Genomic DNA, 21228 nt, shown 5'->3' with positions numbered 1-21228 from the left:
TAATCATTTCTCTGTGACATTTTTCACATCTGAAGGTGAACGTGTGTGTGTCTGTGCGCCTCAGTCTAATTTAACATAATCTCTTTATCTGTATTATAATTTTTGGTCTCTCAGTAAATTTAAATGATTATCATGGGGGATATGTGAAATATAAACTACACCACAGGTTATTTCTCCTCTCTAATCAATAAAGCACCTGTCAATCAATCTATAAGCTGTATCGTTTCAGCCACAAGTTCTAAATGAACGATTTTCATTGAAGGCTAGACTGCATAAAATATAGAGCAGTATTGACTTCTGGGCTGCAGTGAATTTTAATACGTCCCCATCTGCATTAGGCTCGGGGGTTTGTGGGTAAACTTGCGGACACTGGAGACTGCGCAGAAACGAGAACTCCATTTGAATGTGTGGAGGTCACAGGAAACATTTGCAAATTATCTCACCGATGCGTCTTTCTGATCTCCTCACAGATACTGGAAAACCAATCTGGCCTGCTGATTGCCATCTTATCTGACTGCACTTGGGAAATGTTCGCAGTTTGGTTCGGGACGAAAAATTATCCCCCACTTCTCTAAGATTTACCCAGAGGACTGCTTTATTGCTCAGTGGTTGATCTTTCATGGCTCATTTCAAGGAGTTCTCAGCTTCCGAGTTTCAACTTGGTCTCAGATGTTTCTCCTGAAACTGCTTTGAGAGGAAATAGAAATAGAACAAACTAGACAAGGGGTTTCATTGTAAGCCCCCTTTTGTGTAGAGTGCATCACTTTGTAATAATGACTTATATTTTAATTTAAGACATATTCAATTATATAATGATTGAACATAAATTATTTTGGTTGGTAGTCTTAGTTTTCTGATGTTTGATTGCTCAAAAACTGTGCTCCCCCCGAATCCATCTTGGGGTCTTGGCCCCCAAGTTTCATAACTGAACTAGACAATTGTTTTAAAATACACCGAGAGTAGGGAGCTATAATATTTATACAGAATGTATACAAAATCTGGATTTGCTGGGACTTTTTTGAAAGTTTGAGTTCATATAAAAATCTTGGGACTTGAGACTCTGAGTGATAGTTGGCCCAAAAATTTTAATTCTGTCTTTTACTCATTGCCAACCTGTATGAGGTTTTTCTTGCATTGGTTTTGTGGCCATTCAATAGATGTCGATGAGGACCAAAGCTGTTCGGTTACCAACTATCATTAAAATATGTTCATTTTTGGGTGAACTATCGCTTTGCTCTCCTTTGAATGTCATTGTTGTCCCGGATAAATAATTGTGATATTTCTTTCTCGTGGGAAGGGAATGTGCCATTGATTTATCTCTGCTAATGTTACAGTTGTAAGATTATGAAAGCCGTGACACTTTTTCCGCATTTATAACCCCAGAAGAAGCTATGAGGAAAATGAGAAACCTACTTTGTTTTGACAACTGTGTTTTTAGATAGCTGATAAGAAACACAAGACGCTGTATACAGAGCGGTAATCTGATTCACGTGTCAGAAGAGACAGCCTCCATTTCACTCTGTTTACAGTCTTGTGTGAGATTCTATAAGTCGAGTTGTAGCTCACCCTGAACAAACTTGACTTAAATTTCAGCTCAGAAATTAAGTATTTACATGCTTTGTTCATCAAAGCGGGTTGCTGTACAGACAGACTGTGGGCAGTGTTGACTCGGTTCCTGTTATCCTTTTGATGAATGCTGTTGCCGCTGTGGGCATTACCTCCCTTCGTGCGGGGCCTATTGATCAGGGCCATGGCAATCTAGTACCTGCACAGGAATACTGTCTCCACTGTTAGTCACAATCAATGACTCAGAGACAGCCACGGCTACAATGTCCTTACAGGAGACAGAGGAGCTTCACTTTTTGTTTATTAAACAAGAGGCACATATGGAAGAACAATAGCATGCGGCGGACATCTGACAGAGTTTACAGAGATAAACTGCCTGTATGAATTTTTGTCAGAGTAGATCAATGTCTGAAAGTTGGCTTTTGAAAATTGATGTATTGCGATTTGTTTAGCTCCGAGGATGGATGTAGTTTTTCTACGGTTACATTTTTGCTTTTTAGGACATTAGAAGTAGAAGTTTGATTCAAAAGCTTTTCAGTAGCTTAACTGTAGCTTAAGGCCACGGTTGATTCCCAGGAACTGCACTAATCTTTTACACTTTTTATTCCTAAACTGTGTAGCTGAAATGCATTGTTAGGCTGAAAGTATCTCTCAAAAGCATAAATCTAAGTGTTTTTAAGACATTACAGCCATGCATTAAAGTGATAGTTCACCCAAAAATGATCTTCAGATTGTTCCAAACCTGTATACATTTCTTTGTTCTGCTAAACACAGAGAAAGGCATTTGGAAGAATGTCAGGACCCAAACAGATCTCATCCCCATTGACTCCCATAGTATTTATTTTCCCTACTATGGCAGTAAATGATGACAGATTTTACATTTCTGGGTGAACTGTCCCTTTAAAAAATTATGAATTATTTATTATATGGATTACAAACACAACTGGGATATCAATTTAGGGTTTGATTTTTTGTAAAAAAAAATTGTGGTTCATTGTATACATTGTTGAACTTTATGATGCTGTTGCATTCATTTTTATGATTCTTTTTGAATTTGTTGTGTGCTTTAGAATAAAGAAACACTATCTGATGGATCTTAAGTGCTGTTAAAGGTAGGGCCCAAATTTTTCTTTACACACATTTATGCGAATAGGAATTAAGTTCCTGAAGTACTTGAAGCAGCTTGCGTGAAGAAAAAAAGGACTAAATACTGTATCAATAGTTTATGAACACCTTAGAACTCTAGTAAGATAAACATAAATAAAGAATAAGTTATGTCATATTTAAATTTAGCCTAAGATGTTTCTGTTGATAAAAACAGATACAACAGATTTCACCCCAAACCAAAAATGTTGCCATTATTTATTCACCTTCATGCCTTTTAAAATCTGCAAGACTCTTTGTTCTGATACGTGTTTTGCAGAAAAAAGAACATCATGAGGATGTTGATGAAAGAATTTATATTAATCCTTTAAGACAATTGTTGATATAGCATTGTGATTTAGTTTGGTTTTAAAATCTTGATCTTGTCATATCTGAACATGGTTTGTGACATTGTTAAGATCTCCAGAAGAGACCCATATGAGACATTTAAGTTTAGTAGAACCATCTAAAATATTTATGAGGAGGTATCGTGTGATTTTTTCCCCCAACGGGTGCACCTTTTTAAATTGGGCAAGCATTTTCTGCTTGGGAACTTGAAGAGATAACATCTGATAGATCAAACAGTTTTAAGAACACATGTGAATCATTGCCAAAAAAAATTCTCTCTTCATGAATCATTTCAGGCTTTCAAGGCGGTTGGTTTTTACTTTTAAAATATCGCCAACAAAACAGGTCGCCATATTTAAACTATATACGTTGCCAACTCTTTCATATGGCATGAACACACAAACAATGATAACAAGGTCTGACAAATCAAGAAAACTAGACATGACAAATCATTTTCACTGAGTGCGTGATTGAACGTGACAGTTTATTGCGTATGGGATTTTTATATGGTGTGTAGCCTGTACAGAAAAGCAGACAATGCAGTTCGTTCTGATCTTCTTCAACCCCTATTTTAAATGCAAATGAGGAGTGTTTATCGGAGCTTCTTTGCCTGTTTTGTGGCAGTGGGTTGTTGACCTTAAGGAAATGGAAATTTGCCATCAGTAAAGCAGCAGCCATCTGCCCTCCATCTGCAAAACAGAGGGAGAGATACAGTATCCCGTTCCCGGAGAGAGATGGACAGAGAGATTATACTTGTCTAATCAGAATAATGTTATTAGACTTGCAGAATCAGTGTAATTTTGTTAGGCCAATAACCCTTGTTGTTCTAGGTGGACCATTAGAAAACGTGCAAAACTATCCTGAGCTTGGCGTCCAGAGGGATCCACAGCAATAAGGAACTGCCTTGAAATTCCAGAGCTCTCTGACAGAAATAACCTGCCTATTGACTTGGTCGATTAAACCCTATTGATCCACTTGACCTCTTACGTTTTCACATTCCTACACATTCAATGTAATCCTGATTTTGTGATGTCAGCTTTGAAATGATTGACTCTTTGTTCCCGGCTAATTCAAACAAAGTGGAAAACAAAAAGACGTATTCCAATAAACGCATCCCATTGTGAGGGGTATTCCGTCCATCAATGAGCGAGTTTTAATGAATTCGTGGCTAATGCCGTTTCATGACCCCTTTTGTTCCCGGTGTACAATGAGTCTGCTGGGATGTTTTTGTATTTTTTTATAGCTTGATGTACAGTATAAGGTTGTGAATAGGGGTTGATGCACAATGAGACACATTCTGTATAATCTGAAACAAACCGAAGTCAGTACTTTGTCCGTTCACAGCTGCAGTCTTTAATTGGATCTGGAGTGAGTGACACTTAGTTTGTAAAAAATACATCTGGCCAGCTGTCAGCATCTGTGATCTTGTCTTCATTCTGCTCCCATTACACATAAATTAAGCACCAGACGTGAAAAAGGTTCTTTTGTGAGGCGAGTGCTTTGTTTTTGAAGATGAACAACAAAGAGTATGACCAGGCATGCATTGTTCAGCCTGGGGACTTGTGTACTGGATTAGATGAGCCTTTTTAAATATACCCTGGTAAAAAAGTGCACTAAAATACACTTTATTTAATTACATTTAGTACACTTCCATCCAAGTGCTCTATTTCTATACATTTTGTTTGTACTCAATATACAAAAAATATAGTCCTTAGTATTTATATTCAGGGTGTTTCCAAACAGCACAGTTAAGTACACGTAGAGCAGTTTAATTTTATCACTTTTGGTGTGCACTTGGGTTCAATTAACGTTAGAGTTCTGTTCGTTTGGATGACATGAACGCTGTCTTCCGAACCCAGGTGCACAGGGGTGCCCCAAGGGGTGGCCAGGGGTGGCCACGGCCTCCACTGTATAGACTCTGGTCACCCCATGGCCACCCCAGTGTGATTTTGCAGTGGGTGCTATTAATTTGAATACATAATGTAAATTCACAATAGTTCGTTAAGTGAAATAAAATGCAACACCTGCTGCAGCCACAAAGAAATGTGTAGATTGATTGGCGCCACCAGAGTAGCTGTTTCACTGCCCCTTACCTATTGCATCGGTCCTTGACTGCTCATCAGTGCAAGTGCAAGGAGCAGGACTGACTGATTCAATCACAAGACTCAGGAGAGCATCTATTCTTCACTTTTTGGAGAGACGACAAACGGTAACGGGTATGTATGCCATTCAGTAGTCTACTGTATTAATTACATTCCAGCTGCTGTAAGAAGAGGCTACAAACGATCTACCACCGGCTGCATCTTCATACGCGACAAATTGATTTTGGAATATGTTTTACACAAAAAGGTTACGGACTGCAGCTTTAAATTCATATTGTAACATTAACCAGAAACAAACGTAAACAAGTATAACACACATTACACTGAATTTTTTATTCGTTTTTGGTGCCACCCCAAGATTTTGCTGTAGCATCCTAGTGGCCACCCCATTAACATTTTCTGGGGTCGCCACTGTGCACCTGGGAACAGCACCCGAGTCCGCTTAAAAAGGGAGGTCTGGGGTGCGGTTCATGTGAACTCCATTACGCTTCGCTGCTGATATGAATGCAATCGTACCAAATCGCAGAAGTGATTACCAAATCGCAGAAGATGACTATTAATGACATATTATTTGGTAAAAATGTGTTCTATGTGTTTGTTTCACTCATTTTTCTGAAGAGCATGACTGATGCTCTCCAAGCTGAGAGCTGTATAGACTCTATACTATAGAGCATTTGCATTAGATTCATAAGACATGAATGTGCTGTTATTGCTTTGGAAACAAAGAAAGGTTCAAAAACATAAATAATTTATAAAAATATAAAAAGTATAAAAGCTAACGAACCGCGGTTCTGACCCAAATAAAATATAACGAACTCATGTAGCGGGGGCAGGCGAAGGGGGAGAAATCGAACTAGAGTTCGGACCAGACAATCGAACTAAATGTGCTACCACTCTTAGGTGGTGTTTACATTAGCGACGACCGATCATCGGATGACATCATAGTAAGCTATTTAACTCACTCCAACCCTCCCTTTTGAAGCACTATGGTGGCTGACACAAGACAAATATGTTGTTCTTTGCAGGAGGAGAACACACTCTGTAGAGCAGTTTGTCCGTGAAGGGCTAATGTAGAAACAACAAATTCTATGTAAGGTTCAAATTCCATACGCTTCATTATGTAAGTTTATGCATCTTCAAGTTTATGATAAAAAGTACTAAACATTAATATTAAAATATTACTACCTTTTTTATATTAAGTCCAACATTTGTGCTTTAAAACGGAGCACTTTAAATACATTTAAGTGAATTTAGTATGCTGTCATAAAGAAGATGAAACGGACTTGTAAAGTATTACAAGCCATGTGTGTTCATAATGTGTGTCAGGGATGTAAAAGTGATTTAAGGCTAAGGTCCTGTTTACACTAGCGTGTTTTCGTATAAAAACAGCATTTTAAAATGAAAAGATCTTTGTTTACTGGTGTTTCCACACGCGTTTCAGGAAAAATCTCAGTTTACACAACACTATCAAAAACGCATGTCACATGACCATTTAGGCACGCTTGGCATGCAAACACAAATGTAAACAGTGTCTTTTTAGAATGTGTACTGCAAATAATTAAATTATAAAAATATCCAAAACAAGATTAATTTACCTGAGAAGCCAAACTGCATAAGATATGAAGACTTGTTGTCTTGATGAGTCATAAAAACAGTTTTTGGCAGATCTTTAAGTTTTGATTAAAAGGTGAGTCGCAACATTGAAAAAACAACACTTTTATTAAAGACCCTTTCCTTAAAATTATTTCTTACGTAAGTTGAAGCTTTTACATTTGGTTTGGTCTATGTTTGGAAACTTTTAAAAACGAAGGTGTTATAAAAGGTTCTTCTCAGTGTTACCATGGACAAAAAATGTACGTCCTCGAATGTTTAGTCAAAGGTTCTTAAAAGGAACATTTCGTTCCCACCTATTTATAGTCTAAATAACTATTTTCTCCAAAAAAACTGTGCAACAGAAAGTTACTACCGACGTTAAAGCCTCTTTATGCAACCATACAGGCAAAAATGGTTATTCTATGTTGTCATGTAGCACCTTTATTTTGAATTGTGTGTGTAAAATATTGTGGTACTGTTTTGATCATGATCAGAATTTGACTGACTGCATGTTGATGGAGAGCAGGTTCATTGAAAGTGTATGTGTGTGTTATTCTATATTTGTAGATATTAGTGAAGTTTGCATGTTCAGCATGCTCCCGTCTCCCGTTGCTTCTCTCCTGCAGGAAGTGAAGTTACAGGTGAAGGGGTGGACGACAGCATCAGAGGCATATGGGTAAATTGATCTGCACAGCTGGAGCTCCCCACTGCGTCCTCATTGGCCCCCGCAGCCCGTTGCCAATGCCCAGTCATGAAATATGGATTCAGATCAGGCATAATAGAAAATCAACCCAAACCTGGGAAGACAGAACTTGGCACAACTTCAGAGCACACAACAACAAACCTCACAGTAATCTTTTATTTTACACTGATTCAGACACAGTCTGACCCCATTCTGCATTACGTGCAATATGCGCTATCTCTGTTGCGCCATATCATGTCTGCTGGCTGTGATCTATGTTTAGTTCTGCTGCCGGCTCCTTTTAATTCTCCGTAAATTTGCCAGGTGTAAATTAGCCACGATAATCCCTGCCCTTCATGCCATTCTTTGGCTGTTATGACATTCTGCCAGACATTCAGATCAAACAAAGCAAAAGCTCTGTGTTCTTTCAATAGCAAACACGAGAGGTTATAAATGTGTGTTTGTGTTTTCAAGTCTTGCCTTCAATCCCTATATTTGGCAGACCCCGTCTGAGAATCCGCACACACGCCGCTCCTTTAAAGCGGTCGTATTATCTTTACCACGCTTCACGTCACATTGAATTACCCCTCCATTTGTGCATTTCAGCAATTAGCCAAGGGCCCGGAGCAGCTCTTTGTACAATGAACCCCCCCGGTGGCTTGTCTTTAGCTGTGATTACCAAATGCCTCAGGAAGTACTTTCTGTTTAGTGATATTAAATCAGATTTGGAGGTGACCGGTATCAACCGTATATCCTTAAGAGTTCAGACGCCCCAAAGGGGAGAGTAAGAGTCTTGCTAAAGTTTCATGGTTCATGAATTAGGGAAATGGTTTTTGATGCCAAGCCATCACGAGGGGATGTTAAAACTTTTATTTCAGCCCTACTAATGGAGACTAAACTTGTATGAAATGTCACTAATAGTAACTGACATGCTTTTAAGAACATTGTTGGGAAAAATGGCAACCATATGTAACTGATGAATTCACGGGTGAACTTCACTGTGTTCAGATCCATTTTTTACATATACCGTATTTACACACATACACACACACATATGTATGCATGTATGTACATATTGTTTATTGGTATATTGTTTGTATATACAGTATATATACATATAAGTGTGTGCATACATTTGTTAACATACACATATATATGTACACATATTTGTAATATACAATACATTTTTGTTGTTTCTGGTGAGCACCAATATGTGATTGTACCACGTTTCTTTCTGAAAGGAAATTCTCTACTTGGAATCCATTACGGAAAAGACATTCAATCAATTTTTTTTAATGATTTGTCCACACAGAGGGAAATGAGATGTAGAAAGTTTTTCTATTCCTATAATTTGTCGACTGTGTTTTCTGCGAAAATCCTGCTTGACATCTAGAATATTCTCTGCTGTTGTTTAGGAAAACAGTCAACTGTGGATTTGTTGGTGAAACCTGTTCAGTCAGTCATATGACGGGAGGAAATGACACGTAGCGCCTGGTGAAAACTTACCCTCATCTAACTTAATGGCCATCGAGCATGCACACACACACACATATACAGGAAAATATGCGTGAGGTGCTGGCCTGCACGCAGGGAGTGGAGGACTGCATGTCATTATGGATTTATATGGGTCGGTTTCTATCGACAGAGACCTCCCATTGTCTCGCACTATTCCAAATGGAAAGAGACACATAAATCTGCCACAAAACCTTTTAAATTATAAGGGAGGGTGAAAACCTTTTGATCAGGATTCGAAAAGGTGGACTTTTTTGGAACATCAGATTATGAAGTCACATTAGAATGGATTATTAAATTCAGACTTTTGATGAAGTGAAGGATAAAAGTTATGTTCAGCCAGCACCCATGGCGTAACATTTTTAATCTATCAATAATTGTGATTGGTTTAATTCTTTTCAGAGATAAAAAAAAATGGATGGCATTTTAAACAGATTTCAAAGTAAAATGGTTAAAGCTATCATGCATTTTTATACAAAAAAAACTGAATTCAAGCATAGTGTGAGTTCTATTCAGCTAAAAGCAGCTTATAACTTTGCGCAGGAGCAAATTACCCTCCTCCATCCCCAGCTCCACCTCACATTTACAATGGGGACTCGACTTCTGTTATTCCTTTTCATAAGTCTCAACTACATTTTAATTATGTGTTACACTTAAATGTCTTTAAGAACTAATGACATCTGCTTGTTCTGTTCTGTTTACCCGAAGGGGGCTATCGCTGCGCCCCCTGCTCTTATTCATGCTGGCTGCAGGGATGGGCAGGGAGTTTTGCCCAGAACAGAACCATACCACCAATCTAAACTTTATGCTAATTGTCAATCATTTTTGAAAGTAGTGAACTTGACAGAATTATCATAACAATTATCAACATTACGAAGTGCCAGCCGGCATGATTTCCCCTCGCGTCTTCAAAAATCAGACGCTCTTTTCCAAAACAAACTTTGCGATGATGAATCACAGGTGTGTTCCAAATCCTATAAAAAAATCATAAGTAGAGATGAAATGTCAAAAACTACTCCCACTCTCTTTTCTGCATGAGGTTCTCTGAAGAGGTGAAACCAATTTGTTTTTTATCTGAGAACACGGCTCCTCTGATCCCCATGCGTTCTTTAAGACAGGCCTTGATTATTGTTCTACGGAGGCCTTCAAAGTCAACCTCAACAAAGACCATCTCACCGAGGTGTCAAAAGAACAAGGTTTAACAATAAACACTGTCATCTTTGACAGTTTGCACAGCATGTTGCCTTTGAGTGCTATATGGACTAAAAAGCTTAATTAATTCATTAGTCTGTATGAAACATCGGCATTTATTGTTGATTTGTTGAAAATTAAAGGAAACACGAAATAGCTTTTCGTATGAGGAGAGGGGCTGATAAAGCAAAAGCCTTGTCGACATTAACCAACAAAAAAATCGGAAAAATAAGCTTATTATATTTTGATGGAAGACAAGGAAGGCGTACTTATTTTTTTGTCTTTGGAACAATGTTCCATAAATAAACCCAGCATGCGTATTAAGAGTAAGAGTAAGTAAACACAGCCCCTTTAATCTCATGTTGACTTTTAATTCTTATTATTAAACATGAGTATGAATAGATGTGTGGGGTCGCACAATATCATATCACCGTTTGTGTGCGAGTGTGTGTTTGATCTGTAACCGAAGCCGTGGACTTCTCTCACCTCTCCTATGCAGAGGGTCGGGGTTGCCGTTCGGTTCCTCCTCAGCTGCCACATCAAAGATCTCAAGATTCCCCAACCTTCTTTACATTAAAACGCAGAATTGTTGTATTTATAATAGCGGATGTCACGTTCTCCCTCTGATGTCTCTCTTCTCAGCCTCCCTCAACCAGCCCACCACAGACGTCCCTCTATAAAATTCCCTTTTATTTATGGCTTGTTTGCTTTTTATTAGGTGACTGCGCAGACCCCAGCCGCTCCCCACCGTTTGATGTCTGCTGCTCTCTTTTTTTTACTGATTATGATTCACATCTGCAAAAAGACAGAAAGGAAGGAAGACGGGACGTTAAAAGGAAACAAGGAGAATGCCACAGGCTCCGTTCTCGATACAGAGGAGAGTGTGTCTATTTACCGTCCTGCATATTTGGTTTCCAGTGATGTCCAATGAGCTTCATAGGTAATTGAGTCATTGTTTTGTTTTTTTTAAAGTGGGTGAAGATTCTTTAAAGGATAGTTCACCTAAACATGAAAAGTTTCATCATTTACTCAGCTAGTGTCTTCCCAAACCTATATGCATTTCTATTTTTGCAGAACAGAAAAGAAGGAATTGACTCTCATTGACTTCCATTGTATAGACAAAACCACAAAAACATTTCTAAAATATCTTTCATCTCAGAAGAATTTCTAAATTCTTAAATTTTGGTGTAAACTATATCCCTTTAACGCATGTGTCTGAATTTTTGTTTGAATCACCCTAGAGATTATAGACTGCGACACCCCCCCTCTGCAAAATCAAATAGACTTGTGGGTGGGTGGAGTGGTCCCAAGTCATGCCCCTCTTTCTACCTCAGTATGACACGACTAAAGCCAGCCACTAGTCTGTTCTGAGTATTTACAACTGCTTTGTTGCCTATTCTCCTCCGAGCATATCTATAAAATGGGTTTAGGACTGGAGATGAGAGATTGCTTTTGGATTGGCCTCAGCTTTCTAATCCTCTCTCTCTATCTCATTCTCCCGTCTTCCCTCCTGCTTGGCAGGCCCACCTAGAGTCATTAATATCAGCAGTTCCACCTGTTAGCTCCAGGGCGGTGCGGCTGCAGCCAGGGCTGTCATTAGCCTGAGTGAGGTTGAGCTCCCAGCCCGCGACCTGCCTCGTTTGCCTGCCTAATTTATTTACTGCGAGTCAGTGGCAGCGTCCAGGGTCTTCCACAGAGCTCTGTTTCTCTCTCTCTCTCTTTGCCTTTTAAAACCAAAGACTGAGTGCTGTAAATTATGTGAATGTTTCTCTTTAAGAGGAAAGGGCGAGCGGAGGCAATGATTGGTCACAGTTTAATGGGACTCTGGTTGTGCTTTGGAATACTCTTAAAGCTGCCCGGCTTTCGTTGGTTTCTGCTTCACAGCACGCGCAGGCACACAAGTAAAGTGACGTCTGGTTTCCTGACACCGATAACAATACATGTCTAGTGTGGCAGAGTTGTTTTCTTTTTCTGTAGGTTTTCAGCGTCAGCATGAAAACAAAATCTATTGACTGCTGGGATCATATATAAATCTAAAATCAAATTATAATGATCTACGTTGCCTATAAATCCCTATAAGTCTGAAGTTATTATATTTTGGAGTAATTACATGTATCAATAATTCGTTCACATCAGAATGATAACTATAAAGATAACTTTGATTATAACTATATTAACTATATTATAATGGTGTTTCAAAATAGCACATGTAAGCACACTTGGATCAAAAGGGCTCAGAGTCAACATTAATGGCAAAGTCAAAATTTTATATTAAATGATCATTCAAATATTATTTTATTTTAAAATTTGGTCTGTGGTGAGTTGCTGTAACTCATAAAAATAAGTTGAAAAGTTCAAACTTATTTTGATGAGTTAAAACGTCAAATAGTAAGTGGAATTGCCTAAATTTTGAATTGACACAATTTGAGGCAGGCTTTTTTTTTACTGTGTATTTAGTTATTTTTGGCATGAATGGCCCTAAAGACCAGAAAGTTGTATTTAATAACACGTAGAACATTCAAAAACATGTGTCCTAACCAGGTGCGACACAGCAGCGTGATTAAAAATGTTTTATAATTTAGAATCAAAGGAATTCAGAATGAAATGAAAAAGATGAGTTTAATGATGCATTGTCATCTCTGGTTCAATTCTGTTTTCTTCATTTCTGACGTTGTGCAGAAGTTGTGCTAGGCAGAGCAGTGAAAGTCTGAAGACGGCACAGTGGCACCATGAAGGTGCTTTGAAGAGCAGAGAGTGGTGATTAATGCTCTCGTAAAGGGTGAGAGCTGATTTTGATGGAGGACTTTATAGATCCCGCTGCCTTGAAGGGTGGGGGATTCTTCTGCATTTATTCAGCATTCTAAAGGCATACGAAGCTTGATAGAAAGCTGATGAAAATAAGCTTTGATAACTACAGCGATGAACCGCCGCCCAGCTGCATGTACCGCGGAGGTCTAGTATGTCAACGTGGGTCATCTTGACTTGCTGAGTTAGCCACATGGTCTCAGTCTATCAAAATAAACATACTGGAAACGCACCCACACTCCAACAACAACCAATCTGGCCCAAAGTGCAGCTGTTTGTCATACGGCGCTATCAAGAGCTAATCATCCAGGAACTATTGGCTTCTAACAAACAATAAATCAATAGTTACTATGGCGATGGAATCTGAGAGAAAACAGCAGGGCCTTTTGACGCAGACAGGTAATGAAATGATAATACCTTGCAGATGGAGCGGTTGTCAAGGAGTCACTGACCTTGAGTGGCTTTGTTACTTTTCCTCCGGGTGAAAGAGGAGAGAGTTCTGTCAGCGGGGATAGAGGGGCATCTCAGGGGACCGTTTGTGCACCTGCACTGACAAAATACTCTGTGGGAGAGAATGAACACATTTAGGTATGGACATTTTTAATTTGTTTTGGTTCTCCTTTTGAATACAGTTATGTGTCCTTCAGGTCGATTGTTGTAGTTTGACAAGCTTTACTGGGGAAGCATGAAAATGTCATCCATTATTGAAAACAGAGTTTTTTATAGCATTTCTTTGTGTGTTTCATGTCTCTCTTGAGACTCTGGATTTTTTTTATTCTGATGTTTTTAAACTTTAATACAAAGGAAATGATAATTCCATTAACGACATAATGTAGCTTTCTGTTGTAATGACATTCTGTTTGTCCAAAATGGTCCTGTCATACCAGATGTTTTCTTTTATATATATATTTTTTTTTCTGAATGAATTTGAGCTCTGCTAAGCTGATATACAAGAATGCACATCATGCACATTGGGGAAATTGCTATAGAAATAAATTGAAAAGTGAAATGGAAAAAATTTAACAACTGGTCGTGTGACACTACCAAATGTTTTCATCTTGACTCTAATTGCAATATGTGGTATTATACTGCAATACTTCTGGATTGTTAACATTAAAACATGCATTTTTTGTAAAGCTGCTTTGAAACAATATGCATTGTGAAAAGTGCTAAATAAACAAATGTAAGTAAATTGAATATCTCTAGTGTTGTTGTTAACAATGTTTTTAGTTACTTATTTAACAATAACTGATATTTAAAGGTCCAATGTGTATTTTTTTATGATCTATTGACAATATAATATACATAACTATGTCTTTAGAGGTGTATAAAGACCTTACATAATGAAGTCCTGAGGGTCCCCTTACATGGAATTTGGCATGTTGTTTCTACAGGAGGCCTAAACTGAAAAACTGCTCTACAGAGTGTGTTTCATATATACATTATGTCTCTCTCTCTATGTATGTGTGTGTGTGTGTGAAATTCTAATAAATAGAACAACATGTGCTTCCAGTCCATCCATCGGTGTCCGGCTGCAGTCGTGCAGGGTGAAAGGTTAAGCTCCAGGAAGCACTTCAAAGAAGGAGCCAAACTGGCCAATTGCATGATGCAAACACAGTGGGTGATCCTGAGTGTATGTGCTTCTCAGGGTGACAGAAAAAGCAGACAGATCAGTAGAAAAAGAGCGATGAGGGATGGAAAGTCAAAAACTGCCTTTTCGCTTGCTGATGAAATTGAGGACAGAGAAGAGTTGGGTGAAAATCGGCATCCGTGATGGAGCAGAGCTCAAAATTGCTTTAGCTGAGACGCTATAAGGAGGAACAGAGAGGGAGAGAGACAAAGAGCGAGACAGGGAGAGAGAGAAACTAGAGACAAAGAGAGCGAGAGAGGGCTCCCTGCAGGCCTTGGCAGCTCAATCCTATTTATTGATTTTCTGTCCACTCCTTCAATATGTGGAATGTGTGCAGGCCAATAGATGATGACAAACGGGGCCGCCAGGGACAGCAGCGGCTCTAATTGAACTTGATGGAGTACAGCTGAGGATCAAAGGTTGCGCACACTCTGTGACATTACAGGTTCTCCTCTGCTGGAGACAGAGATGGGCTGTGTCCAAAACCTAAGAAGTGCTGCCTTCGCGGGCATATCAGGAGCATAATGTGTGACTCCAGTTTTTGCGTCACAATCAGTCTTCCAAGATTCTGTGATCTCCGCTTCCTTAATCTATGATATCCCCAGTCCTGCGTGTTCAGTTTGTTGGTTGGAAAGAACACTTAGATGCATTTATGCATTTGGCAGATGCTTTTATCCAAAGCGACTTATCAGTAAGTATGATCCCTTGGGATCGAACACAGTTACCGATAACACAATGGTATTTGATAGATTTAGTAAATTACTGTAAATCATAAATGTGGATTTTGTTGGACATTTGATTGATTATATGTACAGTAGTGGCCAAAAATGATGTCCAATAATGGCTTTTAATGTTTCTGTGGGTTCAATCAAACTATCAAATTATATGCTGTATTATACAACATGGTAAAAATTTACTTTAAAGGCATGTACACGGGGCGGACTGACCAGCAAAGTCCTACGGCTGTGACCAGGGGCTGACTGGTGAACGAATTATAAGTGCGAAAGCACAACCCCCCCGTCGACAGTATTGGCGGAGGGACGATGCCATCAAACACAACTTCGTCCGCCCCTGCATGTACACATGTATTACAAATAAAGGTGCTTTACAGTGTCATAGAACAACCTTTTTGTCTAAATGGTTTCATAATGAACATTTCCCTGTGGTGTAAAAAGGTTCTTCGGTGTATAGAAAGAAATGGTTCTTTAAAGAACCTTTGATTGAATGGTTCTTTATTTTTAAGAGTGTATTGGACAAACTTTACTTGACCCAGTCTTTGAAATCCAGGCTAAAGTCTCACAATGTAATTATGAGATTTGATTTTTTTTAACTATGAAACCATGAATATCTTTAATGCATCTTTAATTAAAAAAAAGAAGATTCAATTGTGCAGAGTTGGACACCATTTTGGGTCACTACAGTAAATGGACATGTAAATGAAGCACACTTGGATTTGTTCTAAATCATTTAAAGGTCCGATGTGTCATTTTTTTGGAGGATTATTTGACACCAATATAATATACTATGTATTCAGAGGTGTATAAAGGGATGGATGAACTGTGGAGTGAGCCGTTGGTTGCAATGCGCAACATTGCCGCTAGATGTCACTAAATGTCATACACTGACCTTTAACTTGCCATATTGGACCTCTTTGGAAGGCCGGTAGAAACCTTGTCTTTTTTGCAAGATTCCATAAAACATTGTAAGGCTTCAAACCGTCATCGGTCAACACTGGCTCAATAACTGACCCCTGCGGCAGCGAGACGGCCAACATAAGTATCTGACACAGCCACAAAGAACAGGGAGAGGTTGATGAGGAAGAGAATGTGATCTTTTCCAATCCTCCCCTCCTCCTCTTCCTCCTCCCTTTACTTTCAGGACTCGGTTAAGCACAATGGAACCTGGTGCTTTACAATAACAGCCTCCTGCCAAAAGCACAAGAAAACAAGGGGAGAAGAAAAGCTCCGTGCTCTATTTTGATGAAAGTAACAAGCACAGCTTGTCGTAAATAGGCTTTCTAAGGCCCAGAGGCAACTCCTCCCCCCAGGGGAGCCGCTTTCTCTCTTTTACTCTTTCTCTCTCTCTCTCTCTCTCTCTCTCTCTCTCTCTCTCTCTCTCTCTCCCCAGGCTGCTGTCGCCAAGAGGGCCTTGCAGCTGACACGGGAAAAAAGCACAAACAAGAAGTGTCTTCAGCTGTTCCAAGGGAGGAAGTGATATTTTCTGGGAGAATGCTCACTTGTTCACTCAGGTTTTGCCGCCCTCCTCTCATGAGGGAATCAGACATATGACATGGTGGAGAAGCCCAGTGTGCTACAGCGTGCAGTGTAGTCTTTAATTTGAGGTTTTCTGGGAAGCCTGGAAAGTGGAACCCCGCTGACTTAGGGAGTCTGGAGACTTTTGTTTTGTGCGTCTGTGTGTGTGCTGTTTTTTGTCATGTGTTGAGTGTGGGATTTTGCAGAGTGCGGTGTTGCGGTTGTGAACTGTGTTTTTTATGATTTTTTATAATAATAATTTGAATTGTACATTTGCATTTACAGTAACACTGTGCTATTAGAATTTGTGTTTGTGTTGTTCTGTAATGTGTTGTGCTGTGCTGTGACCTATGCCATGCTATGCTGTGTTCCATGGATTTTGTTAATTTTTGTATTGTGTCAGCTTGTGCTTTGTTGTCTGTTGTATTATGTATTGTGTGTCATATTGTTCCCTGCTGTGTTGTGTTGTGTTGTGTGTGTAACATGGTTTGTGTCATGCTGAGCATTGTGTCAGGCTGTGTTTTGTGTGTTATGCTTTTTTTAAACTGTGTTGTTGCGCTGTGTGTTGAGCCATGCTGTGTTGTGTGTTATATAGGTTGTTATGCCGTACGTTGTGTCAGGCTGTGTAATACTGTGTATAAAATGGTTGTGTTAAGCTGTGATGTGCATTGTGTCAGCTATGTTGTGTGTTAAATGTGTTATACTGTGATGTGTGATGCTGTGTTGTTTGTGACACCTGTGGTGTGTTGTGTTATGCGGTGCATTGAGTCAGGCTGTGTTGTGTGTGTTATGCTTTCAAAGTGTGCTGTGCCAAGTGTTATATCAGACTGTGTTGTACCTTGTCTAACACGGGTTGTGTTATGCTCTGTGTGTCTATGTTCTGTGTGGTGTTGTGTTATACTTAGCAGATCATGCTGCCAGCACCACCCGGTCCTGTAGATTCATCCTCTACAACATTAGGAAAATTAGACAATTCCTGTCCAGGCTGGACTACTGGTTGGACTTCCGGCTTGTACAACCAAACCTCTACAGATGATCCATAATGCAACAGCAAGAGTGGTCTTCAATGAGCCGAAGAGAGTAGACGTCACTCATCGATAGGTTACATTGGCTCCCCATTGTCGTTTGCATCAAATTCAAAGTTCTGCTCTTGGCCTACAAGACCCCCACTGGTTCAGCACCCCCATATCTTCACTCGCTAATACTGAATTATATACCCGCCAGATCCATGCACTCTGCAAACGAACAACGTCTTGTTGTGCCATCCCAAAAGAGTGAAAAAATCACTCTCTCGTACCTTCTCTGTATCTGTAATGATCTGCCTGTTGCAGATTCTGTAGCCATATTTAAGATTCGGCTAAACAGCTCTTCAATCTCTTCCGTCAACACCTGACCCATTAGTACAGAATTTATTTTCTACTTTTCTATCCTTAAAAAAGATACTTAGTTTCGTATACTGTGGTAGGCAAAGGTCGTGGGTTCGGTCCCAGGGGATTGCACATAGTCAGAAAGAATTGTATATTGCAATGAAATGTAAGTTGCTTTGGATAAAATCATATGCCAAATGCATAAATGTAAATTTGTAAGACTGTGTTGTGTGTGTTACACATGTTATATTATCCTGTGCTGTGTGGTGTGTTGTGTCATTCTGAGGTTGTGTTGTGTGTGATACATGTGTTGTATTTATGGGATGTTGTGCTTTCCATTGTGTCAGGCGGAGGCTGTGTTGTGCTGTGTCATACTTTGCTGTGTGTTGTTTCAGGCAGTGTTGTGTGTCTTACATGTTCTAGTGTATTGTTCAAAGCATTGTGTCAGGTAGGTTACATGTATTGTGAGTGTTACATGAGTTTTATTATGCAGTTTAGTGCTGTCTGTTGTGTTAGGTTGTGTTGTCATACTTTGCTGTGTCAGGCTGTGTTGTGTGTGTTATGTGTTCTGTTGCTCAGTTCTAAGTGTTGTGTCAGGTTACATGTGATGTGTTACATGTGTTGTATTATGCAGTGTATTGCTGTCTGTTGTGAAAGGCTGAGGCTGTTTTGTGTCATACTTTGCTCTGTGTTGTGTCAGGCTGTGTTATGTGTGTTACGTGTTCTGTTGTTCGGGTCAAAGCATTGTGTCAGGTTACATGTGTTGTTTCATGTTATGCTGTGTTGTGTCAGGCTGGGGCTGTGTTGTGCTTTTACTTTGCTTTGTTACTTTTGTTGTTTCATGATGTGCTGGCTTACATGTGTTGTGCTATTCTGCTGTGTTATCTATTTATCTCTTTTGTTATGCTAAGCCCTTCTGTGTCATGCCGCGTTGTGTTATGATGTGTCGTACTGTGTTGTGTTGTGTTGTGTTAAGCTGACGTGTGGTGCGCTGATCTTACGTTGTGCTGTGCGGTTCCATGCCCCACTGGCGAAGGCCAAGCTAAACTCGTCACGCTCTGCTTGTCTGTGTGCACAGTCTCCTGATCCCTGATAACCCATATGTGCTTATTCAAATGGGAGCTGCTCAAGGCTCCCCCTTGCAAATAAGGGGCCATCCACACGTATTGTCACACAAATTAAAAACGGCAGTTTGTCTGGCGGATAAGAGGCTGCGCGAGCGAGATGGGGAAAGGTGTGGACACGCTCCAGACGGGAGTCTTTGATGTGAACGCCCGCTCTCCTCCTCCACTTCCTCCTGTTGCTGTCAGCTCCGTCCCTCCGGAATAAAGGAGGGAAAAAAAGAGAGAGAAAGTGATTTTCTCCACGCCGCCACCTGCATTTGAGAGCCTTGAGATTTCTGGGGGCTCTTTTTTCTTTTTGAATAAATCTTCCACCCTTTTATCCTCCATTGACTTGAATCCTTCACCATATAAGCCGATCCTTCCCAATAATAAAAGCACATATCTAATTCATTCTAATTACTGCTGCATTCACAAGTCCACATACCCTCCGCCTCAGTAGGTACATATAGGATGGCCTGTCCTTTTTGGTCAGGTGTAATGGATGGTTTCGTCAGTTTGTGTGGAGGCTGTGAACTTGATCTGTGTGTAAATAAGGGGGTCGGGATGTTCCGCAGACTGACATTTAAATCCAAAGTCTTTCTCTTTATCATCTACCTCTCGTTTTACCCCACCCTCGGGTGATTCTCAAATCTCCCACAATTCCACACTCTCACCCTCCCTCTCTGTTTCTGTGGCTAACAGCTGGTATCTGTGTGTTTTCAGTTGTAAAGTGTGTGTGCTTGTGTAAAATCTCTTTAATGCTGGCTAGAGAACAGTGGACTAAACAAGTCACATCAGAAAAAAATTTGTGTAGTGCTGTGTAGTTTTTAAAATGTTCTCTCATTTTGTTTTGGAATAATTATTGATAATTTGTCTCTTAGAAGTAAATCTACCCATTAAAAAGATCAAATTCGCCAAACAGGATTTTTAAATGAATACTGAGCGTTTGTATTGTCATCCAGTTAAATTTTCCAGAAATATCCTAGAAAAATGAGATCCCTATATACACCTGTAAGATACACTATTATCTTCGAAAAATGTGTCCTAAACTACATTTATATTTCTTACCTGACTGACAAATTATTTTTTTATCCTTCAATTTTAAGCATAAATTGTAATTTAAAGTTGATACATTGGAAGTTTTTTTAAATCTATTCTCTGATCTTGTACAACATCCTGCTTTAGGGATATTTCATTTTATTTATTTTTGTTAATACAAATATTTTAACAGTGTGCTCACACACCTTCATCCTGGTCTTAAATTTTGTTTATTTGATACATCTTGTAGATTTTTTTTTAATTTGGGAAAATCATCTTTCTTTGGGAAACCAAATTTAATGTATGAAACAGACAGGCACTTACAGAATCCTAAAAACATAAAACAGGAGTACTGTATGACCATATATCTGCCACTTCCCGTAACAATGTCTACCGCCACACCTCTCTGCCTGTGACCCCTCAGAGACCACACAGCCCATGAGTTCAGATTTATGAAAGGACTTAATGGAGTTCTAAATAGGAGGAGCATGTCCATATAAACCTGCCAGTCAGTGAGTATAAACATAGCCTTCAGACATTTTTCTCCACAATCTCTGTCTACAGTTTCATGCATACATGTGCATATTAGAACCACGTTTTGTTGTTGCTTTTTTATATTTTTCCCATAGAAATACTGTGGCTTTCTTGATCCCCTTAATTTGGGGTACTGTGTTAATACTTCTGTGCATCAGTTTCTTTATAATTCTGTGCCAATTCACAGTTCTATCTGATGCAATTATTGTACCACGATAATACTACATTGGTTTTTGTAAGGACATAAAGTGCTCTTGCAAAAACATTGGCAGTTTCGATTGTTTTACACACGATTTTGTACATCTGCTATGCTGATAACATCAGTAAATCAGGTTCTGGATGTGTGTTTTACTTTTGTTTCT

Source organism: Barbatula barbatula (assembly GCF_947034865.1).
Source record: "Barbatula barbatula genome assembly, chromosome: 2".
Taxonomy (NCBI): Eukaryota; Metazoa; Chordata; class Actinopteri; order Cypriniformes; family Nemacheilidae; genus Barbatula; species Barbatula barbatula.
This window is presented reverse-complemented; position numbering follows the sequence as displayed.